The following is a 24895-nucleotide window of genomic DNA, read 5'->3' on the forward strand; positions in this document are numbered from 1 at the left end:
TGTGTTAATATGTGCTCTTATGTGATTATTTACCTCTCGTGTGTATTTTTGGTTGGGAATTGTAGAATTCGGTGTTAGAAGGGTATTTTAGTCATTTTGGACTCGGGGGTATTTTGGCCATTTTGTGAGTAGGGGTAATTTAGTAATTTTGATGAGGATTATTTTTAGTGTTTAGTGAGAGCTAGAATTATTTTACTAAGTTCTAGGGAGTTGTAGTGGATTATTTTATTACCGGTAAGTGACCGTTATTATTACATTTTACCGTTAAGTGAGTAGTAACATTTTAAATTTGATTAGTAATGTGTTAGGCCCATTAAGGCATTGTGAGTTGAGCCCAATTATGTAGAGCCTATATAAACACTATTCTTTGAGAGAAATAGGGTTACACCAACATTTTTCATTTGAGAGAAGAGGTAGAAAGAGAAAGAGCAAGAGAAGAGAAAGGGTTTGAAGAATGAGAGCTAGAGAGAGGTAGAGCTTCAAGTTTTGGGAGCTAAAGTGAAGTCTTAGCTTGAGTTTGTGAAGAATTAAGGTAAGGGGGTTAGACTTTAATCATAATCACTTAGTTGTAGCTTCTACCCTAATTCTTTACTTAAGTGCTTATTTGCATAATTGATTATTGTGGAATTAATTGTGAAAATCCGTGCTTATGATGTGATGCAATGTTTGGGTATGTAAATTGAATGTTAATTGAGTTGTTGATGATGTAATTGCATGATTAAATTATGTACATATGTATGCTTTGTGTTTTTGCCCAAAAATTGGTGATATGAGATGTTGTTGTTGATGAATTGTGATGAATTCATGATTGATTGTTGTTGTTGATGTTGTGAGGTGTTGTTGTTGATGATTGAAACCTTTGGGTAATCATAATCTTTGAGCTTGCTATGAATTTGTGTTGTTCTTGAAGTTTTCATGAAAATGGGTTTTTCCCGTAACAGGACTGCCCCAACTCGCCACAGCGAGCTGGAGGCGAGTTGGAGACGAGCGGGGAGGTGCTCCTGTGAGCTTACTCGCCTCGCAAGTAGATTTACTCGCTGGGGCGAGCTGCACAGTGGCAGCATCCCCCGTTTCGCGTTCTTGAGTCTTTTTCACACGTTTCTGTTTTGAATTGGCTTTCGGTGTAAACATGAAAGTTGTAGATAATTTTGTCAGCTTTCCAGAGGCTTTGGTTTGACTTGAAAATGATTTTTGGTTTTTGAGTTAAGATGAAAATACTCCAAGGAGGTCTTAGGGAAATTTTTCGAAAATTCCGCATAACTATTTCTATGTCAACCCAAACCTTATGGATTGCTTCCAAGCTTCGAAACTTGAGTTTTGTGAGTTCAATTAAGATGTTTAATGTTATTCAAACTATCATGTGATGGATCTAACTTGTTTTGATTTGAAAATGGAAATTTCTTGAAAAGTGATAAAGAGAGACAAACTTTGTGATTCTCATGAATTCGTCGTATTTAGCCGGTGAAACGTAAATGTATTCTCTACTACACTTATATGTGGCCTAGAGGTATACTTAGTTGAGGCGTTGGATCTTGTTTACTTGATTTGGTTCAATTGCTTCAATTATTTTGAAAATGGTAGAATGATAGACGAACTTTGTTGAAAATGGTTCTTTTGAGCCGATTACTTTATAAATCTTTCATGAATGGTTTCATATGGTTAATTGAGGATATGTGGATGATTGTTAGGTGTTGAATATGATGTTTATCATGATGCGTTGTATTTTCTCCATTAATTGAATTGTGAGGAATGGTATGGAGTTGTTGAACTATATGATGATGATGTTGATGTTTGTTCATAATTATGATGATGATTATGTTGATGATAATGTGGTGATGACTCTTAATTGAATTATGACTTGATTGATTGTGTGGACGTAAATGCTTGATAATGCAATTGTTGTTGAGTTGATTAATGTAAAAGGAGGTGTACTTTTACATTGTTGTTGGTGGATATATATGTTGGAGCTTTTGCATTATTGGGTCTTTACTTGTATGTCCATGTAACGCCCTCCTTTTTATTTAATTATTTTAATTAGTTTTAGAATATATTTATATATTTATATGATGTATATGAGGGATATATGATTTGTTGAGATTAGATGTCTTTTTATAATTTAGTTAATATATTTTGTTGAGTGATATTTTGTTATGTTATATGTTGGTATTTACTAGCATATTATATTTGTTAATTGTTATAAATATATATTTGTTATTTGGTGTATTATTATATATTTAGTAGAGAAATATTATTTATTAGAATTTGAGGATTATTAGTGTGAGTGGATTTGGGGGTTAGAATAGAAAGAAAAGTAAGTTGTTGGGCCTAAATAGATTTGGAAATAATATTTTAGTATTATAAATAGAGAAGCTTAGGTTAGAAAGAGTTTACCCTAAAACCGCTTTTTTGGAAAAGAGGAGAACAAGAAAGAAGAGAAGAGAAGAGAAAAGTCAAGAGAAGAGGAGAATACCTTAGGAAAGAAGAACGCCGTCGCCGATTCAGGAATTAATCTAAGGTGAGGGTGAGACTATCTTGCATTAATATTAAGTTGTTAAATCATTAGATTGCATCTAACAAGTTGGGGAAAGTTTGTGAGAATTTGAGAATTAGGGTTTTGAGAGAGATTTGATGATTAGATGATGAAAACTTGTTGAATTGATGTAGAAATTGTACACAGTCCTTAGATAACCCATATGATGATTATTGGATGTAGTTTTGAGGTTAGAACCATGGAATTGGATGAGATGTTGGTGAGTTTAAAAATTAGGGTTTAATAATTGTAATAGGTTGTTAATAGATTTGAGAACTCTTTGAATTTGCATACAGTAAGCTGATGAATAATTAGTGTTTTAATGATAGGGTAATCATAGGGTAATGATTAGGGTCAAGTTTGGAGAGTATTGGATCGAATACGAAGTGGAAAAGATTTCCCCAAAGCGAAATCGCAGCTGAACTCGCGATTTTGCTGTCAATGTGCAAAACACGTTTTTATTGTCTCAGTTTGACAAGTTTAAGTTCCGAACTGGGTTTAGGTGTAAACACGAAAGTTGTAGGCATGGATGTTAGCTTTCTAATGTCTTTGGTCTCACGTCAATAGGATATATAGAACTTGAGTTATGGTCAAATTACTGCACGTAGGTCACAGTGAATTTTTATGGACTTTCAGCACAACTTTTCCGAATTTAAAATAAAAACTGGTATTGATCGGTACAGAATTGGTCTTAGGCGTAAACATGAAAGTTTTAGATAATTTTGTTAGCTTTCTAGTGGCTTTGGTTTGACGTGAAAATGATGTTTGGTCTGTGAGTTATGATGAAAATACTATAGGGAGTTCTTAGCAAAATTGTACGGTGACAACATTCTCTCGTTTCATGTTTTTGTGTTTTGTTCATATGTTTATGTTTTGAATTGATCTTTGTTGTAAAAATGAAAGTTGTTGATATTTGTGATATATTTCCAATAGCTTTGGTTTGACATGAAAATATGTTGTGCATAATTTATTATGTTTTTACAAAGATACATAGTGAATTATTGTTGATGTTTAAATACGATGTTATATGAAGTTGTTTATGATTGATGAATATGATGTTTTAAGATGTTATTTATTATCATTTGATATTGTTATATTATGATATGACATGAATTATTTATGTGATCCATATGTTGTCAAGATGTTAAGATGTTAAGACGTTAAGATGATAAGAGTTGTTAAGTCGTCAAGTCGTTATGAAGTCATCAAGTTATTAAGATGTTATGTTGTCAAGATATCAAGATGTTAGGATGTTATAGATGTTCATGAAGTTGTCTAAGTTGTAGGAAGTTGAGTCCATTGCATACTCATATACGTTGGTTGGGGGCTTGATGCTCGGAATGCTTAGTCATTCACACGATTGGTTGGGAGCTTGATGCTGCGAAGAGCCTATTTACGCTCATATAAGTTGGTTGGGAGCTTGATGCTCTGTATTGGTACCAAATGCATTTGCATATCAAGAAGTTTTTAAGATGATTTAAGATGTGAAGTTGTCGAGTTGTTAAGTTGTCAAGATGATTTGAGATGTTAAGAGTTACATAGTCGAGTTGAGTCGCATTGTCGAGTTAAGTGAGGTTTGATTATGAAGTTTGATTGTGATTTGATGATTGTGATTTAATGAGATGTTTGTTTATGAAGTTGATTATGAACTTGATTATGAAGTTGTTTTCGATAAATGCTATGTTTTGATAATGATACTTATGTGAATTATATGATGATGCTTACGATTATATTTGGTGTTAGATATTGATGCTTATGATCATGATTTAAGATAAGATGTTTTATGAATAATAATTGAGATTACTTGATGAAGTATATGACTAATGTAGGAAGGATAATGACACTAGTTAAGGAAGTTTAAGTTATTAGATATGATTAATGAATTATAAGATGTTTAAGTTGTTGAATGTATTTTATATGATTTATATGCTTAATATTATTGTTTGAGAAATCTCACCCCTCTCGCTTGGAAACGTTGCTCTTCGTATAGGTAACTTGCGGGTAACCGGTGATTAGTTGCGATCGTGAGTGGACTCCTCACAAGTGTGTCTTAGGTGCTCGATACGTAACGGGATGGGATTTGTCTTCTATTTCTATTCCTTACTTATTACTTATGGATTTTTATGAATAAATGTTGAACAAGACTTATGAGATTTTTATGTTGAGGCCTGCGTGCCAAAGATTATTTTTATTATTGAACTAATTTCCGCTGCGAAGTTTTGAATTACTTATGTTAAATGATTTTGAAGAATAAATTGTTATTTATTCAGTTTATAAATTTTTAAGAAGTGTAGCATTCCGTTTAAAGTTGAAAAACTCGATTTATTTATGAAATTTTTACGTTGGGAAAACGGGGTGTTACAATTGGTATCGGAAGCAGGTCGGTCCGTCCGGCCAAGTAGATGAGTCGTTGTGTCGTGTCGTCATGTTTTCTAGTTAGTAGTTATGTTTTTTATGTGATCATGTTTAACCGACTAACTTGATGTGATTTTTGTGTTTTGCTTGAAGAAGTAATGACTAAATTTATTTTCTATTGTGGTTGAATTTCGAGGACGAAATTCTTTTAAGTTGGGGAGAGTTGTAACGCCCTCCTTGTTATTTAATTATTTTAATTAGTTTTAGAATATATTTATATATTTATATGATGTATATGAGGGATATATGATTTGTTGAGATTAGATGTCTTTTTATAATTTAGTTAATATATTTTGTTGAGTGATATTTTGTTATGTTATATGTTGATATTTACTAGCATAATATATTTGTTAATTGTTATAGATATATATTTGTTATTTGGTGTATTATTATATATTTAGTAGAGAAATATTATTTATTAGAATATGAGGATTATTAGTGTGAGTGGATTTGGGGGTTAGAATAGAAAGAAAAGTAAGTTGTTGGGCCTAAATAGATTTGGAAATAATATTTTAGTATTATAAATAGAGAAGCTTAGATTAGAAAGAGTTTACCCTAAAACCGCTTTTTGGAAAAGAGGAAAACAAGAAAGAAGAGAAGAGAAGAGAAAAGTCAAGAGAAGAGGAGAATACCTTAAGAAAGAATAACGCCGTTGCCGATTCGGGAATTAATCTAAGGTGAGGGTGAGACTATGCATTAATATTAAGTTGTTTAATCATTAGATTGCATCTAACAAGTTGGGGAAAGTTTGTGAGAATTTGAGAATTAGGGTTTTGAGAGAGATTTGATGATTAGATGATGAAAACTTGTTGAATTGATGTAGAAATTGTATACAGTCCTTAGATAACCCATATGATGATTATTGGATGTAGTTTTGAGGTTAGAACCATGGAATTGGATGAGATGTTGGTGAGTTTAAGAATTAGGGTTTAATAATTGTAATAGGTTGTTAATAGATTTGAGAACTCTTTGAATTTGCATACAGTAAGTTGACGAATAATTAGTGTTCTAATGATAGGGTAATCATAGGGTAATGATTAGGGTCAAGTTTGGAGAGTATTGGATCGAATACGAAGTGGAAAAGATTTCCCCAAAGCGAAATCGCAGCTGAACTGCGATTTTGCTGTCAATGTGCAAAACACGTTTTTATTGTCTCAGTTTGACAAGTTTAAGTTCCGAACTGGGTTTAGGTGTAAACACGAAAGTTGTAGGTATGGATGTTAGCTTTCTAATGTCGTTGGTCTCACGTCAATAGGATTTATAGAACTTGAGTTATGGTCAAATTACTGCACGTAGGTCACAGTGAATTTTTATGGACTTTCAGCACAACTTTTCCGAATTTAAAATAAAAACTGGTACTGATCGGTACAGAATTGGTCTTAGACGTAAACATGAAAGTTTTAGATAATTTTGTTAGCTTTCTAGTGGCTTTGGTTTGACGTGAAAATGATGTTTGGTCTGTGAGTTATGATGAAAATACCACAGGGAGGTCTTAGCAAAATTGTACGGTGACAGCATTCTCTATTTCATGTTTTTGCATTTTGTTCATATGTTTCTGTTTTGAATTGATCTTTGTTGTAAACATGAAAGTTGTTGATATTTGTGATATATTTCCAATAGCTTTGGTTTGACATGAAAATATATTGTGGATAATTTATTATGTTTTTACAAAGATACATAGTGAATTACCGTTGATATTTAAATACGATGTTATATGAAGTTGTTTATGATTGATGAATATGATGTTTTAAGATGTTATTTATTATCATTTGATATTGTTATATTATGATATGACATGAATTATTTATGTGATCCATATGTTGTCAAGATGTTAAGATGTTAAGACGTTAAGATGATAAGAGTTGTTAAGTCGTCAAGTCGTTATGAAGTCATCAAGTTATTAAGATGTTATGTTGTCAAGATATCAAGATGTTAGGATGTCATAGATGTTCATGAAGTTGTCTAATTTGTAGGAAGTTGAGTCCATTGCATACTCATATACGTTGGTTGGGGGCTTGATGCTTCTGGAATGCTTAGTCATTCACACGATTGGTTGGGAGCTTGATGCTGCGAAGAGCCTATTTACGCTCATATAAGTTGGTTGGGAGCTGGATGCTACGAAGAGCCTATTTACGCTCATATAAGTTGGTTGGGAGCTTGATGCTCTGTATTGGTACCAAATGCATTTGCATATCAAGAATTTTTAAGATGATTTAAGATGTGAAGTTGTCGAGTTGTCATGTTGTTAAGTTGTCAAGATGCTAAGATGATTTGAGATGTTAAGAGTTACATAGTCGAGTTGAGTCGCATTGTCGAGTTAAGTGAGGTTTGATTATGAAGTTTGATTGTGATTTGATGATTGTGATTTAATGAGATGTTTGTTTATGAAGTTGATTATGAACTTGATTATGAAGTTGTTTTCGATAAATGCTATGTTTTGATAATGATACTTATGTGAATTATATGATGATGCTTACGATTATATTTGGTGTTAGATATTGATGCTTATGATCATGATTTAAGATAAGATGTTTTATGAATAATAATTGAGATTACTTGATGAAGTATATGACTAATGTAGGAAGGATAATGACACTAGTTAAGGAAGTTTAAGTTATTAGATATGATTAATGAATTATAAGATGTTTAAGTTGTTGAATGTACTTTATATGATTTATATGCTTAATATTATTGTTTGAGAAATCTCACCCCTCTCGCTTGGAAATGTTGCTCTTCGTATGGGTAACTTGCAGGTAACCAGGGATTAGTTGCGGTCGTGAGTGGACTCCTCACAAGTGTGTCTTAGGTGCTGCGATACGTAACGGGATGGGATTATGTCTTCTATTTCTATTCCTTACTTATTACTTATGGATTTTTATGAATAAATGTTGAACAAGACTTATGAGATTTTTATGTTGAGGCCTGCGTGCCAAAGATTATTTTTATTGTTGAACTAATTTCCGCTGCGCGAAGTTTTGAATTACTTATGTTAAATGATTTTGAAGAATAAATTGTTATTTATTCAGTTTATGAATTTTTAAGAAGTGTAGCATTCCGTTTAAAGTTGAAAAACTCGATTTATTTATGAAATTTTTACGTTGGGAAAACGGGGTGTTACGATCCATGCATCATAGTCATCTTGAGTCATATGTTGAAATATAAAAGGAGGTGTACTTTTACATAGTTGGTTGTAAGAGGAGGTGTACTATTACATGTAAGAGGAGGTGTACTCTTACATATGATGTTTTTGTTGCATCATGGGTGACGAGACCTTGAGGAGATTTGGTACCACATGAATATATGTGTCGAGTATAGGCGCATTGCATATTGAAATGTTATCTTGTTGTTGCATGTGAATGGTGATTGTTGATGATAAGTGTGTTTGATGAATACATACTTGTGACATTTGGAATTTAATGGTTGATGAGTTGTGACATAATTGAATATGTGACTTGATGAATTTGTGTATTGGTGAAATTTGGTGAATGTTGTGATTGTGTGGATTAGTGTATATGTACATTGGTGGATTTTGTTGATGGTTGTGAATAATTGAACTATGTTCTAATTGCATGTCTCACTTGCTTGTACTTATACACTTGGTGAACCTATTTGATGATAGTTACTTTGATAAAAATGATGAAGTGAGAATTGTATATGTATATACATATGATGTGGTGATCTCTTTGTTGATGATGATTACTTGCTTATAACTTTAAAATGATGAATTGTACTTGTTGAGTTAAGCATGCTAGATGAGTAATGAGGTGAGTAATATTTTAATTGGTTGATGTTGATAATGATGAACTCTTATCGATGACTTGATTAGAGATTAAGTATGTCTGTTATGCTATGATAATAATGTGATAGCTTGAGGTGCAAGTAATGGGGGATAATAATCATCCGATGCTTGTATTCTAGGAGGGATGGTTATGTATATGTGATATGTATGAATCCTTCAATGCTTATGTTTTCATATGTTGATTATGATTAATGTAAAGCTTACCCCCGGTGGTTTTTGCCGCCTACCCGTTCGTATGGATGGGTAGACGTTGTGCGGGAGTAGTTGCTTTTGGTGAGTGCTTGGATATCGGGAGCTATCTCCGCTATCGTTTGGAGTCGTAGGTTTAGGCTCGATTAGGGTGTCGGTGTCTTTTTGTTATTGTTGGATTCTCGTTTTATTTTGTTGAGATTGTCCACTTGTTGGGACTTGGAGAATTCTATATGTTGATGTATTTGACCATGGCATGAATATTTTGGAGATGTATGTTTTGTATCCGTTGCATTTGTTGAGATATTTTTAAGTACGCATGTTGTTTTGGATTTTTGTTTAGACGTAGCGTCTATTTCTTGAATATTTGTCATATTCGCGTGTTTTATCGCTTTAATAGAAATAGGGTGTTACATGTTGGTATCGAGCCTGGTTGGTCTTGTCCGGACCAATACCCGTTGAATTTCTGTTTGTATGTGACATGTACGGAAGTGCTTTGTCGGTACTTGTTGTGTTGTTCCGTTCTTTTAGGTGAGTTTGAGAGTAGTGGGGGAGTAGCAGATTGTTTCGGGTTTGTTGGGTGCAGCGGCAAGGGAAGGTATCTTTGGCCGCGGAGGCTCGGTTGTTTGTGGTTTGTGTTAAGGTTCTGTTGATTTTAAGTTGGATCTTGTGTGTCTTCCGTTGAAGCATATGGACGTGATTTTTGGTATGGATTGGATGTTATCTTTTGGTGTTAACATTAATTGTTTGACCAAGAGTATAACGTTTTCTAAGCGGAAGCCGAGTTGAGTGGGAAGTTCTTGACCGCCGAGCAAGTGAAGAAGTCTTTGGACGGTGAAGCTAGTGTGTTTATGATGTTTGCTTCCTTGAAGGAAAGTAGTGAGAAAGGAGTTGGTGATTTGCCGGTAGTGCAAGAGTTTCTAGAAGTTTTTCCGGACAACATTACCGATTTACCGCGGAGAGAGAAGTTGAGTTTGCAATTGATTTGGTACGGGAACGCAGTACCATTTCGATTGCGACGTATCGGATGTCCGCATCGAGTTGGGTGAGTTGAAGAATCGGTTAGAAGAGTTGCTTAAAAGCGGTTTATTAGGCCGAGTGTTTCTCCGTGGGGTGCTCATGTGTTGTTGGTTAAGAAGAAGGATGGAAGCATGAGGTTGTGTGTGGATTATTGGCGATTGAACAAGGTGACGATTAAGAATCGGTATCCGCTTCCGAGGATTGGTGATTTGATGGATCGGTTGGTTGGTGCGGAAGTGTTCGGCAAGATTGATTAGAGATCGGGATATCATCGGATTAGAGTAAAGGCAGAAGATATATCCAAAGCTTCGCGTTCCGAACAAGGTATGGACACTATGAGTGATTACGTGATGCCATTTGGAGTATCTAATGCGCCAGGTCTCTTCATGGAATATATGAATAGGATATTTCATCCTTTTGGACCGTTTTGTAGTGGTGTTTGTAGATGATATTTTGGTATATTCGAAGTCGAAGAAGAAGAGCATACCGAGGCATTTGAGGATTGTGTTGGGAGTCTTGAAGGAGAAGAAGTTGTTTGCTAAGTTGTTAAAGTGTGAGTTTTAGTTGCGAGAAGTGAGTTTCCTTGGTCATGTGATTTCTAAAGGTGGCATTGTCGTGGATCCGTCGAAAGTTGATGTAGCGTTGCGGTGCGAATCACCTAAGTTTGTTTTTGAAGTTAGAAGCTTTCTTGGTTTCGTAGGTTATTATCGGAGGTTCATTGAGGGATTCTCTAAGTTGGCGTTGCCATTGACACGATTGACTCGAAAAGGACAAGCTTATGTGTGGGATGCTAAGTGTGAGAAGAGTTTCCAAGAGTTGAAGAGCGAGGTTGACTTCGGCTCCGGTGTTGATTTTGCCGAATCCGAAGGAATCGTTGTTGTGTATTGTGATGCTTCTAAGATGGGTCTTGGTGGTGTGCTTATGCAGAATCGTCGAGGTTGTGGCTTATGCTTCGAGACGAGTTGAAAGTGCATGAGAAGAATTATCCGACTCATGCTCTAGAATTGGCGACGATTGTGTATGTGTTGAAAACTCTGGAGGCATTATTTGTATGGTTCTAAGTTTGAAGTGTTCGGTGATCACAAGAGTTTGAAGTATTTGTTTGACCGAAGGAGTTGAATATGAGGCGAGAGAAGATGGTTAGGGTATCTTAAGGATTTCGATTTTCAGTGAGTTATCATCTGGAAAGGCGAATGTTGTTGCCTTGATGCTTTGAGTAGGAAGTCGTTGCATATATCTGCTTTGATGGTTAAAGAATTGGAGTTGATTGAGCGATTCGAGATTTGAGTTTGGTTAGTGAGTTGACACCGAGAGGGTGTGAGATTGGGAATGTTGAAGCCGACGAGTAATATTTTGGAAGAGATCAAGAATGGACAGAAGGAAGATTTGGGACTTGTAGATCGAGTGGTGTTGGTTAACCAAGGTAAGGGTGGAGACATCGAGATTGGATGAGAACGGTGTTTTGATGTTTCGTGATCGTGTTTGTGTACTAGATGTTCTTGAGCTTAAGAAACGGATTTTGGAAGAAGGTCACGAAGTAGTTTGAGTATTCATCCAAGAGCGACTAAGATGTATCGGGATTTGAAGAAGTTGTTTTGGTGGCACGGAATGAAGAAGGAGATTGTAGAGTTTGTGTATGCTTGTTTAGTTTGTCGAAGTCTAAGATTGAACATCGAAACCGTCGGGTTTGATGCAACCGTTGTTTGTGCTAGAGTGAAAGTGGGATAGTATCTCTATGGATTTTGTCGGAGCATTGCCAAAGATTGCGAAGGGTTTTGATTCGATTTGGGTGATTGTTGATCGGTTGACGAAGTCGGCACAATTTGTTCCTATCAAGACCGGTATGTCGATGGCGAAGTTGGCTGAGATCTACATTGAGTAGATTGTCGGGTTGCATGGTATTCCTTCCGGTATTGTGTCGGGTCGGGATCCGAGATTTACTTATAAGTTTTGGGAGAGTTTGAAAGTTGCTTTGGGAACTAAGTTAAGGTTGAGTTACGCTTATCATCCCCGTGATCCGATGGTCGGACGGAGAGGACTATTCGAGTTCGGAAGATTTGTTGAAAGCTTGTGTTATGAAGCAAGGTGTCGGTTGGGTCGAATGTTTACCGTTGATTGAGTTTACTTACAACAACGGTTTTCATTCTAGTATCGGAATGGCACCGTTTGAGGCTTTGTATGGTCGGAGGTGTAGGACTCTGTTGTGTTGGTATGAGTCGGTGAAAGTGTTTTGTTAGGACCGGAAGTTGTGCAAGAGACTACGGAAAAGGTTAAGATGATTCAAGAGAAGATGAGAGCATCTCGGAGTAGGTAGAAGAGTTATCATGATAAGAGGAGGAAGGACATTGAGTTTCAGGTTGGTGATCATGTGTTTTTGAGGGTGAATCCCGTAGCCGGTGTTGGTCGTGCTTTGAAGTGTCGGAAGTTGACTCCTCGTTTTGTTGGACCGTTTGAGATTGTTGAAAAGGTTGGAGTTGTAGCATATCGGATTGCGATACCACCGTCTTTGTCAAATCTTCATGATGTGTTTCATGTGTCTCTCGTTGAGGAAGTATGTGTATGATGCGTCTCATGTGATTCAAGTGGGTGATTTGGAAGTAAGAGATAATTTGACCGTTGAGACTTCTTTGATATGCATGTTTAATTTGTTTAATCTGTTTAATCCGCAAATAGAAACATACGAGGTAAATTAGTGCATATGGATATAGTTTTGTAAATAGAGGATAGTTCTTATAAAAGCTCATAAGGAATATTACAAGATATCCAAGTGAGAATTTGAGAATTAGTTATCACCGCTAGTTTTATTTTTGGGTTATGCTAACTTGTTCCCTAAAGGCACAAGTTAATGATTTAAAAAAGAATTAAAACATAAATTATTTTTGAAGCTAAACTAGTCCACGGGAATTAGTTATCACCGCTAGTTTTATTTTTGGGTCATGCTAACTTGTTCCCTAAAGGCACAAGTTAATAATTTAAAAAGAATTAAAACATAAATTATTTTTTTGAAGAAGTTAAACTAGCCCACCTAAGAAGCTAAACTAGCCCACCTAAATTGGCACTTTGGAGCCTCCTCGAGGTCTCGGGTTCGATTCTCTCCGGTGCCAATTTAGGTGGGCTAGTTTAGCTTCTTCAAAAAATTTATGTTTTAATTCTTTTTAAATCATTAACTTGTGCCTTTAGTTCCCTAAAGGCACAAGTTAATGATTTAAACAAAGAATTAAAACATAATTATTTTTGAAGAAGCAAGCTAAAAAAAGAATTAAAACATAATTATTTTTTTGAAGAAGCAAGCTAAAATTATTTTTTTGAAGAAGCAAGCTAAAGAAGCTAAACTAGCCCGCCTAAATTGGCACCGGAGAGAATCGAAGAATCGAACCCGAGACCTCGAGGAGGAGGGAGCGGACTCTCGATCCCAAGCCAAAACCACCGAGACCAATCCTAGTGGGTTAGTATTTTCCTTTATTGTTATATACACGGATGAGAATTTCATTTTCTCTATCTTTCTTGGGAGGTCATTAATCTATGTAAAGAAGGGCTTGATCAATTTCTATATAGGAAATAGAAAAGCTGAATTTGATATGAATGCACTAAATAAAAGACCAAATTTTAAACAAAGCACGCATAAAAGGTTCGATTTCTATAGTTGCATTTAAAAAGTTATCTAAGTGCCTCGCAAAGGAGGGGGTGGATTCATAAAATTAATGACAAGAGCTTTGAAACATGATAATAATATAAAAGTCTTTGAGGTGTTATAGGGTAATAAAATCCATGAGAATAGGGGGAAATATTGGTAATACACACTTGGGTTAATTATGTTTCTAGTCCCTATAAAATAGCGACCTTGTGAGTTTAGTCCTTACTTAATTTTAATAGCATTTTTAGTCCCTAATTTTGTTTTTCTGCACCGAGTATTAGTCCCTACTCAATTCAAATTTGTTTAATTTATGCTTAAACTCTTAAATTTTTGAACAATTTTTTGCAGGACATGTTTAGAACATTACTAAAAGTTCCTCCGCAAAAAATTATCGCAAAATTTGATTTCTACATCCAAATTTTAGTACTTTTTATCTTTAACTTTTGTCGTTTTAAAAAATTCATATTTAATTCATTTCATGTCGAGAAAATTCTAAATTTTAGTAAACGAACCTTTCATAGTGTTCTAATCTTGTCTTAAAAAAATCGTTCAAAAATTTAAGAGTTTAATGATAATTAATCAAACTTTGTTTTAGCGAGGACTAAAATTATAAGTAAATTTTGTTTTATAGGGACTAAAAATGCTATTAAAATTAAGTAAGGACTAAATTTACAAGGTCGCTATTTTATAGGGACTAGAAACATAATTAACCCTACACACTTTTATACCTTGAGTGGGAATTAGTTACCTTAGAAATTACCTGACTTTTACATCTTGATTCTCTATAACATTAACGAGAGTTGGAATTTGGTAGGTTCATCGTTGAGATGAGATCTAATAATTTCAAGGCTCTTTATTACTATTGAAATTTTCCAAAAATAATCAATCATTAAACTTCTCAAAAATTTAAAACCATTCTAGCTAAACATCTTGGCAAAGTACTTCTCTGAACAACAAAAAAATATTGGGAAAGTATTTATGATATTCACAAGTTTCAGTGATATCGATCTTTTTATTATGCGATATAATCAAACACTTGCAAGTTTATCGTTGTGATATAGGTGGTGGTATTGTTGGGGAAGGATTTACGAATGTGTGAGATGTTGGGTTTAAAAGAATTGGTTCTGAGGTGTATGGACGAAAAGAAAAGGCGAAGTTTGAAATAAAGATCAAAATGAATGATCGAATAGGATTTAGTGGGAAGGTAATAGAGAGATGTGGTTGTTGGTTATGTTGTTGAGAAAGTGATCGAATTTAGTGGGAGAAAGAACAAAGTTTTTGTTGGAATTGAATTACCACCATCTATTGCAAAGGGTAATTAGTCATGGACACCCTTTTCTCTTGTACCACTGTTGTACCTCTCCCATGTGGCATGGGCATTTTAGTATTTTCACACTTTTATTTCTGATTCCCCTCTCTGTGTTTGCCCCTATCTAAAGAACCACCGCCAGTTCTCTTACTCTCGCTTTGGAAACAATCCTCCATTGTCGTCGCCAGGCTCTCACCGTCACCGGAATCACGACATCGTCAACCTCTCAATATCGGGTCTCTGTTCATCTTAACCTCATCCTCACTATTCTCCCACCACCATCGTCGCCTCATCCTTAACCTCTGCCCAATCCCCTTTTCACCTTACATCATCGCTGTAACACCCTCCTTGTTATTTAATTATTTTTCTTGAGATAGAGTCGAATTATATGATTTATTTAATTATGTGATATGTTGATATTTTATTGAGTGGCTTTATTTTATTATTTATTAGAATATATTTAGTGGGATAATATAATTAGTAGAAGAATATATTTAGTGAGAGAATATAATTAGTGGAAGAACATATTTAGTGGAAGAATATATTTAGTTGGAGAATATAATTAAATATAATTAGTGGAAGAATATATTTAGTGGAAGAATATAATTAGTGGAAGAATATATTTAGTGGGAGAATATATTTAGTGGAAGAATATATTTAGCGGAGCAATATAATTATTTAGAATAATGAGGCTTTGGGGCAGAATTGGAATTAAGAGAAAATAAATAGGTTAAGGTTTATATAAAAAGGAGAGCTAGAGTTAGAAAATATGTTACGTGCAAAAGCTGTCTTGGGAGAAAGAGGAGAAACCTAGAGAAAGAGGAGAAACCTAGAGAAGAGAAGAATCGAGAGAAGAGAAGTCTCTAGAATCCTTGCAATCAATCAATCTAAGGTAAGGGTGGGACTATCATTCAATAATCTTGAGTCTATGATTCTGAAAATTTCATTTAACATGTTGTAGGTTTAGTTTTTGAGAATTGGTGAATTAGGGTTAAGGGTGATAATTGATGATTTATGTTATGTTGTTGTTGATTTGTGGTTATTGATTATTGTTGTTGTTAATGTCATATTATGAATTGGGTATGAATTATGTTGAGTTGTTGTTGTTGATTGTGATGATTTTGAATGAATGTGAAGTTTGAATAATATAAGTTGCTTTTCCTGATTTTTTTCTTATCTCTGCCCCGTATTTTCAAATAGAAACTGGTATTGATCGGTACAGAATTGGTCTTAGGTGTAAACACGAAAGTTGTAGGTATGGATGTTAGTTTTCTAATGCCGTTGGTCTGATGTCAAAATGATTTATAGAACTTGAGTTATGGTCAAATTACTGCACGTAGGTCACAGTGAATTTTTATGGACTTTCTGCACAACTTTTTCGAATTTCAAATGAAAACTCGGTATTGATCGGTGCAGAATTGGTCTTAGGTGTAAACATGAAAGTTTTAGATAATTTTGTTAGATTTCCAGTGGCTTTGGTTTGACGTGAAAATAATGTTTGGTCTTTGAGTTATGAGGAAAATACTCCAAGGAGTTCTTAGCGAAATTGCACGGTGACAGCATTCTCTCGTTTCATGTTTTTGCGTTTTGTTCATATGTTTCGTTTTAATTTGATCTTTGTTGTAAACATGAAAGTTGTTGATAATTGTGATATCTTTCCAGTAGCCTTGGTTTAACATGAAAATATGTTTTTAATAATTTATTATGTTTTTACAAAGATGCATTTTGAATTGTTGATATTTGATATGATGTTGTTTATGATTGATGAACATGAGATTATGATGCGAAGTCGTTGTCGTTGTTGTCACCACTGTTGTCGTCAATGTCGTTAAAGTTGTAAGTTGTTTGTCGACGTCGTCGAAGTCGTTGGTCGTCAAAGTATTGTTGTTGAGTCCATGCATCATCATTGTCGAGACGAGGGCTCATTGTAACGCCCGTTTCGATTATTTAATTATTTTAATGAATTTTAGATCTTATTTATATGATTGGCGTGATTTATATGAGATTTATGTGCTTTATATGATTTTAGAGAAATTTATGAGGCAATTTGTGACTTATTTTATAGTTTAATAAAATAAGATTCGAAAATAAAATAAATATTAAGTTGTGGGGTTATTTTGTGAATTTAGAAAGTTTAGTGGTAGAAAGAGGAATAAGATAAATTAGATGAGGGGTTATAAATAAGAGAAGTTAGGTTACAAAGACATAGAACGCGTACGATCGGTTTTTGGTGAAAAAGGGAGAAAAAGTCAAGAGAAGACCTAGAAGTGCTACGATTTCTACTTTCTAAGGTAAGGGTGAGACGATCTTTCGGTAAAATTAAGTCTCGTGATTCGAAATTGCATCTAACATGTTGTAGGTTTAGTTTGTGAGAATTTGGGAATTAGGGTTAGAAGTTGTAAATTGTTGATTAGATGATGGAAACTCGTTGAATTGATGTAGGAAAACGGTGTTCGGACCTTAGAACTTTCATAGTACAATGATTAGAACCGAGTTTTGGGTTGGGTTGATGCAAATTGAGATTTTGGGAAAAAGTGATTTTAAGAGTTTTTGGGAAATAAGTGATTCTGGGATAAGTTGTTTTGGAGATTTGAAAATATGATTTTTCAGTAAAATATGATAGGATTTGCCGAATAGAACGCGTAGGCAAAAACGGAATTGGAATCGGGGTAACGGTTAGGTTTTTACGGACGAAACCGTAAAACCGGGAAAGAAAACCGGGATCGTACAGAGCTGCAGTGCAGGTCACCGGCTACTTCATGCCCACGCTCGGGCGCAGCTTGCCGGCGCTGAGCACAGCAAGGCAGCCCTCATGGGTGACCGCTTTGTTGTGCCTTCATTTGCGTGCTGTCGGGACATCGATTTTTGCGTTCTTGTGTCTTTTTCACACATTTCTGTTTTGAATTGACCTTAGGTGTAAACATAAAAGTTTTAGATAATTGTGTTAGCTTTCCAGTGGCTTTGGTTTGATTTGAAAATGATTTTTAGATTTCGAGTTATGATGAAAATACTCCAAGTGGGTCTTAGTAAAACTTTATGAAAATTCGGCATAACTATTTCTAAGTTAAACCAAAACTTATTGATTGTCTCCAAACTTCAAAACTTGTGTACTATGAGTTCAATTAAGGTGTTTAAGAGCATTTAACCTATGTTGTGATGAGTCTAACTAGTGGTAGGTTGCCTTGAATTGTTGCCTTGCGATCCTTTTCGCACGTGTAGTCTTGAGATGACCTTGGGGTAGGAAATGAAAGTCATTGATGATGTTAGAAGCTGTCCGTAAGACTGAATTAAGATGATTAATATTAATAGTAATGTGACGTTGTTAAATATGCACCTTAAGTATTACTTATGATGATTATGTTGATGCGATTCATTCTTTAATGATTATATGATGTATAAGAGTCGTTATTTGCCGCATATGTTCTTTGTTTTGTTGTTGTTGACCATTAATTTCATAAAGTTGTAAATGTCGGTCTAAGTTGTAAAGTTGTAAGATGTCCTCCAAATTATTGGAGTCATATAAGATGTTCATGATGTTTCAAGTTGTAAGAAGTTGAGTCCATGCATACTCATTCAAGTTGAGGGCTTGATGCCCCGGAGCCATTGCTCAAATACGTTGGGGGCTTGATGCCCCGGAGCCTTTTACGCTCAAATTTGTTGGGGGTTTGATGCCCCGAAGCCTTTTTACGCTCAAATATGTTGCGGGCTTCGATGCCCCGATTGGTACCACATGCATTTGCATTGTCAAGATGATTTAAGATGTTAAGAGTTGCATAGTCGAGTTGAAGTTGCATAGTCGAGTCAAAGTCGTCAAGTTGTTAAAGATTAATTTACGAAGTTGATTATGAAGTTGATGTTGATGATTAATTATGAAGTTGATGTCGATGATTAATATGAAGTTGTTTATGATGATGATATGATGTTACATGATTATTATTATGATATGTTGATGATGTTTATGTTGTTAAATGTAATTGATGAATTATATGCTTAATATTGTTGTTTGTGAAATCTCACCCCTTCGCTTGAAAATGTTGCTCTTCGTATGGGTAACTTGCGGGTAACCAAGACTAGTTGCGGTCATGAGTGGACTCCTCACAAGTGTGTGTCTTAGGTGCTACGATATGTAACGGGGTGGGAATTTTGTCATTGTTTTTTGTTCCTTACGTATTACCTTATGAATTTTCCAAGAGTTATTGTTGAACCAAGATATTATGAGATTTTATGTTGAGGCCCTTGTGCCAAAGATTATGTTTAAGTTGTTGAAACTATTCCGCCGCGAAGTTTAAAATAATTACGTTGTTGGATTTTGAAGAATAAATATTTATTTATTCGGTTTATGATTTTAAGAAAAGAATGTGACATTCCGTTATGATTGAGAAACTCGATTTTTATTATGAAATTTTTATGTTGGGAAAATGGGGTGTTACACTCATGCCCTAGGAGCTTTTGCTCAATAAAGACGAGGGCTCATGCCCTAGGAGCTTTGCTCAATAGCGACGAGGGCTCATGCCCTAGGAGTATATTTATGCTCAAAAGCGACGAGGGCTTATGCCCTAGAATGGTACCACATGCATGAGTAAAATGATTAAGTTGCATAGTCGAGTTAAGTTGCATTGTCGAGTCAAGTTGTTAAGTTGATTTATGAAGTTGATATTGATGTTGATTATGAAGTTGATTATGATGATGATAATGATGCTACATTGTTATACCCTAATTTTGGACCTAAAAATACTTGCTCGATTTTTTTTCCATCTTTGATACATGTCTATTACTCTTGAAAGATTGCCAATTTGCTATTGTTTTACACCGATATTTTACTGCTTTATCTCCCAATTTAGCTTTAAAAATCTTTTCAACTGTGAATTTGTCTATGTTTTCTTGCATTTAAAACCATCTAAATGTTTTTCTTGCATATCAAGTCATTTTGAAGTTGTCTCGATCAATTGCATGTTTCTCTCGCACTTTATTTCAATATTATTTGCAAAATTCATAACAAAGGGGTATTTTAGTCATTTCATGTGTCCAACTTCATCTTAATCTCTGAAAATTGTCTTTGAGTCATTTCAAGTTGTTTGTATAAGTCCTTGATTTAATTCATGCCAAAATCCATTTTAAAAATTGCATACGAGACATTTTGAGTCGAGTTTAGTCCTTAAGAGCGTTTTAGTCATTTCCGGTGTTAAAACTCTGTCTAATCTCTAAAAATTGTCTACGAGTCTTTTCAATTGGTCTGAATAAACTCTGGCTTCTATTCCATGTTAAAATCCATTCCAAAGCTTGCATACGAGTCATTTTGAGTCGTTTTGGTCCCTAGGGGTATTTTGGTCATTTCACACAAAAATTTGACAGAGAGAGGTTACTTTGAAGTACCTCATTTATGTAGTTGGTTCATTTTAGTCTGTTTTGTTATTTTTATTTGTTTCACTTTACGTTTAGTCAAAATTACCAATTTTAATTCAATTTTTAGTTATTTTATTTTTTGATCCTTTTTTTGCATTTTTAGTCCCTCTAGGTTTTTAATTCTCGCTTGTAGTCCTTTTTTGCAAATTGCATTTTTGTCCTTTATTTTTTTTAAAATTGCAGTCCAGTCCCATTATTTCTAACGGTTGCGTAATGGTCCTTATTTTTGTATCATGTTTGTTTTTGTCTTTTTTAGTTTTGCGAGGTTGGTCCTTTATCTTTCAAGAATTGCAAAAGGGTCCTAGGTCCCAAATTAGTCCATGGCCGAGCCAAATGAGCCCGATCCAGTGTGTCACGAGTCCATTGGTCAAGGCAATACACATGTCGGCTATAAATAGGCCACATCACCAATGCACGAATAACAACCATTCATTCGGTGCCAACTCACAAAAACACCAATTCCATTTTCTCTCCGAGAATCAAACAAATCAAACCCGAGAAAATTCACCAAGAACACGATGAAGTTCATGAAGAACTTCATCCCCAAATCATGAACCCTAATTTTCCGAGAACACTAATCTACACCAATTCATCACAGATCCTTATCAATTTCATCATACAAAACTCAATCCAACAACTACACAATCAAATCGATTCGAATTAAAACAATTTGTTTCGCAGTTCTCGAGAGATTCAAAGTGAATCATCATCATCGAACTACGATCTCGCAATTCCAACACCGATCCATCTCAAGGACGAATCGGTGTTATCACGAGACGAAGAAGTGAGAAGAAAAGGAATCGAAGAAAAGAACAAGTTCGATCAATTCACGAGACGAAGAGTGAGAAGACGAAGAAACTTCGATTTATTTTCGAAGTTTGAAACAAAATATTCATCGAGACAAAAAGGAAGCATCAACATCCTTCTTACCGTTCTCTTTGCTCGAATCTCCAATTTCCAACGAGTAAACTCATAAAACCTTCTCGTTTCTATTTCAAATCTTCATCGAAGGCTCATAAACATAAATAAACGGTGAAACTAGGTGGATCAACAAATTCCAGAACTTGTTCTTTCGAAAAAAGTTGAAAAAGATTGATAAAGATTCGAAACCGAAACATTAAACATAGATCTACAGAGTTCCACCGTTTATTTCTCAAATCTAAGCTCGTATTTGAAATCGGCATGAAAAATAGGTTAGTTTAGGGTTTAGATCCATGTAGATCGAAGAAGATTAGGGTTCCGTCACCGAGAATCTTCACCGGCGGTGGTCAAGTCCGCCGGAGAAGACGACGGAGTTTTAGAGAGAAGGAGAGAAGTCTGAAGTTTAGAGAGAGAAAGAAAGGAGTGAAATGACCTTAGACCGGTCTCGTTGCACTTATATAGGTGTATGAACCGGACCGGTTCGTTTGAACCCGATCTGGTTCACCCTTGGGCCTTGAATCTCCACCGTTAGATCTAGGGTTAGCCTTCTGGATCAATCCTACGTTCCACAAGCTCCCTTGTGATCCAGGATCCATATATGTGTGGGCTTGGGCCTACTTCTGTCTTGGATTTCGTTTTTGCCTATTTTCTTGCTATTTTAACACCGCATATTGTTGTTTACACCACTGTTTCACTTGAAAATTTTGTTAAACTTCCTAAAAAATTTCCTAGTTGTTTTCTTGTATTTTTTTGGTAATTCTTGATCTATTTTACATGATAAATCCTGATTAAAAATATGTGTGATACTTCATGTTAGTTGTGTACTATTTCTTGTTAAAATTTGTGAAGTCTTGCACGTTCTTGAGCCTAAAAACCCTTTAAAAAATTCTAGAAAATTTCATACTTGTTTCTTATCCATTTTGTGATGTTTTTGTGGTGATTTTGCATATCAAAAGTTAATAAAAATAATGTGATGCTTTTCTTGCTATTTTGTGATGTTTTATATTAAAAAATTTGTGAAAAGTGCATGTTTTTGATCCCTAATCATGATACATGATATTGATTTGTGAAGTGTGAATTTGTAATGAATTTCTTGCTGTTTTGAAGTGTTTTTTACTGCATGTGAATATTTTGTATGTGTTTGCTTGTTTTACAAGTCATGTGAATGTTTGTTTGTGAAAATAAAGTGTCAAGTATGTCTAAAATATATCATGATTCTTGACTTGCATGTGTTCTTATAATTCTCATATCATTGATTGTAATAAAGCCTTTAGAAAATTGTCATGATGTGAGGATTATAAGTCATATAATTGCTTTGATGTTATGGTAAACTTTAGACATATTTTGCTACTTTTAGGTTAAGAGTCTTGGTATCTTTTGTCAAGTTTTTTAGTTTTTCTTGTGCTTTTAATTTCCATTCTATCATGTCTTATGCTACTAACCACTTTACTTCATGTTTCATACATTCCATAAGCATGTCATCCTCCATCTTATATTCTTAGTCTTTATTTTCTTACACTTTAAAATTCATGCAAAAGTGAGAATGTAAAGCCTAGGGATTTTGTACTTTACTTTATGCTTTAATTCCTTGCAAGACCATAGCATGTATCTAGGCCAATGATGTTAAGGACAATGGACTCTAATGATGTACACCGACACAAGCACCGACACATGCACACATATCACATGGATACTTTAGATGTATGCTTAGGGAATGTATGCCTTAGATGTATGTTTAGGAATCGCGATACTTAGAAAAATTCTCTTTTCCAAAAAATATGAACAACTTCACTCAAATCATTTTCTAAATAAACTTTGGGATCAAAATCCCATTGATTTTCCTTTCATTTTCTTAAACAAAATCTTAATGAATTTTAATCATACTTAGACTTCTTTTGCAAAATAACTAATTCCACCTCACTCTTTTCCAATCTTATGCCCTTGAGGCCTCTCTCTCTTATTCTTCAAAATTCCATTTTTAAAAATTAAAATCAACCAACAAAAACAAAAACATTTCTTGTGGAAGAGAACTACGGTGGATTTGATCCCTTAAAAGGGTACGTAGGCAAGGAACCAATATTCCTTCAATTCAAATAAAATAAAAATTCAAACGTCGTCTTCTCCCTCCAATTCTTGACTTAGTAAACTTTAGGTGTAAATAATACTTTTCAAATGGCATTTAAAAATAAAGCGCGCGCGTAGAAAGTAAAGACGGTTCCTATAGGATACTATAGTCGTTATGGGTGCCTAACACCTTCCCGTAGCGAAAACAACTCCCGGGCCTCGATTCTCAAGGGTTTTGCTTATTTTTTCCCTTCCCAAGAAAAAATGAGATATCAAAGGTTAAAAAGGTTCAAACGTAATCAATGTTTGACACCCGAAAAACCAAGATAAAACATACATGACCATTGTTATGATATGTTGATGATGTTTATGTTGTTAAATATAATTGTTGAATTATATGCTTAACATTATTGTTTGTGAATCTCACCCCTTCTGCTTGGAAATGTTGCTCTTCGTATGAGTAACTTGCAGGTGATTGAGAATAAGTAGCCGTTGATTGCTTTGTCGTGAATGGCTATCTCTCATTGTGTCTTTAGGTGCTCGATACGTAACCGGGTGGGAACTTTTTTGGCTATTTTCTATTCCTTACGTACTGCTTATGATTTTACATGACTATGATTTAGTTTTTGGATTATTACGAGGTGTTTTGATGAGGCCTTCGTGCCAAGACTAATTATGTTGTTGAATAAAAATCCGCCGCGAAGTTTTTGAATATTTACGTTGACCAATTTATAAAGGATGAATTGTTATTTATTCCATTTATGATTTTTAAGAAGTGTGACATTCCGTATATGTCGAATGAATCTTATTTATATGTGAAATTTTTATGTTGGGAAAACGGGGTGCTACAATTGGTATCGTAGCAGGTCGGTCCGTCCGGCCAAGTAGATGAGTCGTTGTGTCGTGTGACGGTTGAATACTCGTCGTTGTGTTTTTTAATTAATGGTTATGTTTTATTATGTGATCATGTTTAACTGACTAACTTTAATGTGGTTTGTGCATTGTTTGAAGTTTCTATTTTGTTATATATAGTTTAAGATATTTAGGCAATAATTAAATTCATTTTCTCTCGTGCTCGAATTTCGAGGACGAAATTCGTTTAAGTTGGGGAGAGTTGTAACGCCCTCATTGTTATTTAATTATTTTTCTTGAGCTAGAGTCTAATTATATGATTTATTTAATTATGTGATATGTTGATATTTTATTGAGTGGCTTTATTTTATTATTTATTAGAATATATTTAGTGGGAGAATATAATTAGTAGAAGAATATATTTAGTGGGAGAATATAATTAGTGGAAGAATATATTTAGTGGAAGAATATAATTAGTGGGAGAATATAATTAGTGGAAGAATATATTTAGTGGGAGAATATATTTAGTGGAAGAATATATTTAGTTTGAGAATATAGTTAGTGGAATAATATATTTAGCGGAGAAATATAATTATTTAGAATAATGAGGCTTTGGGGCGAATTGGAATTAAGAGAAAATAAATAGGTTAAGGTTCATATAAAAAGGAGAGCAAGAAAGAGGAGAAACCTAGAGAAGAGAAGAATCGAGATAAGAGAAGTCCGTAGAATCCTTGCAATCAATCAATCTAAGGTAAGGGT

Source organism: Medicago sativa, chromosome 5 (genome assembly GCF_051527215.1).
Source record: "Medicago sativa cultivar Bolivia chromosome 5, Bolivia_mono, whole genome shotgun sequence".
NCBI classification, from domain to species: domain Eukaryota; kingdom Viridiplantae; phylum Streptophyta; class Magnoliopsida; order Fabales; family Fabaceae; genus Medicago; species Medicago sativa.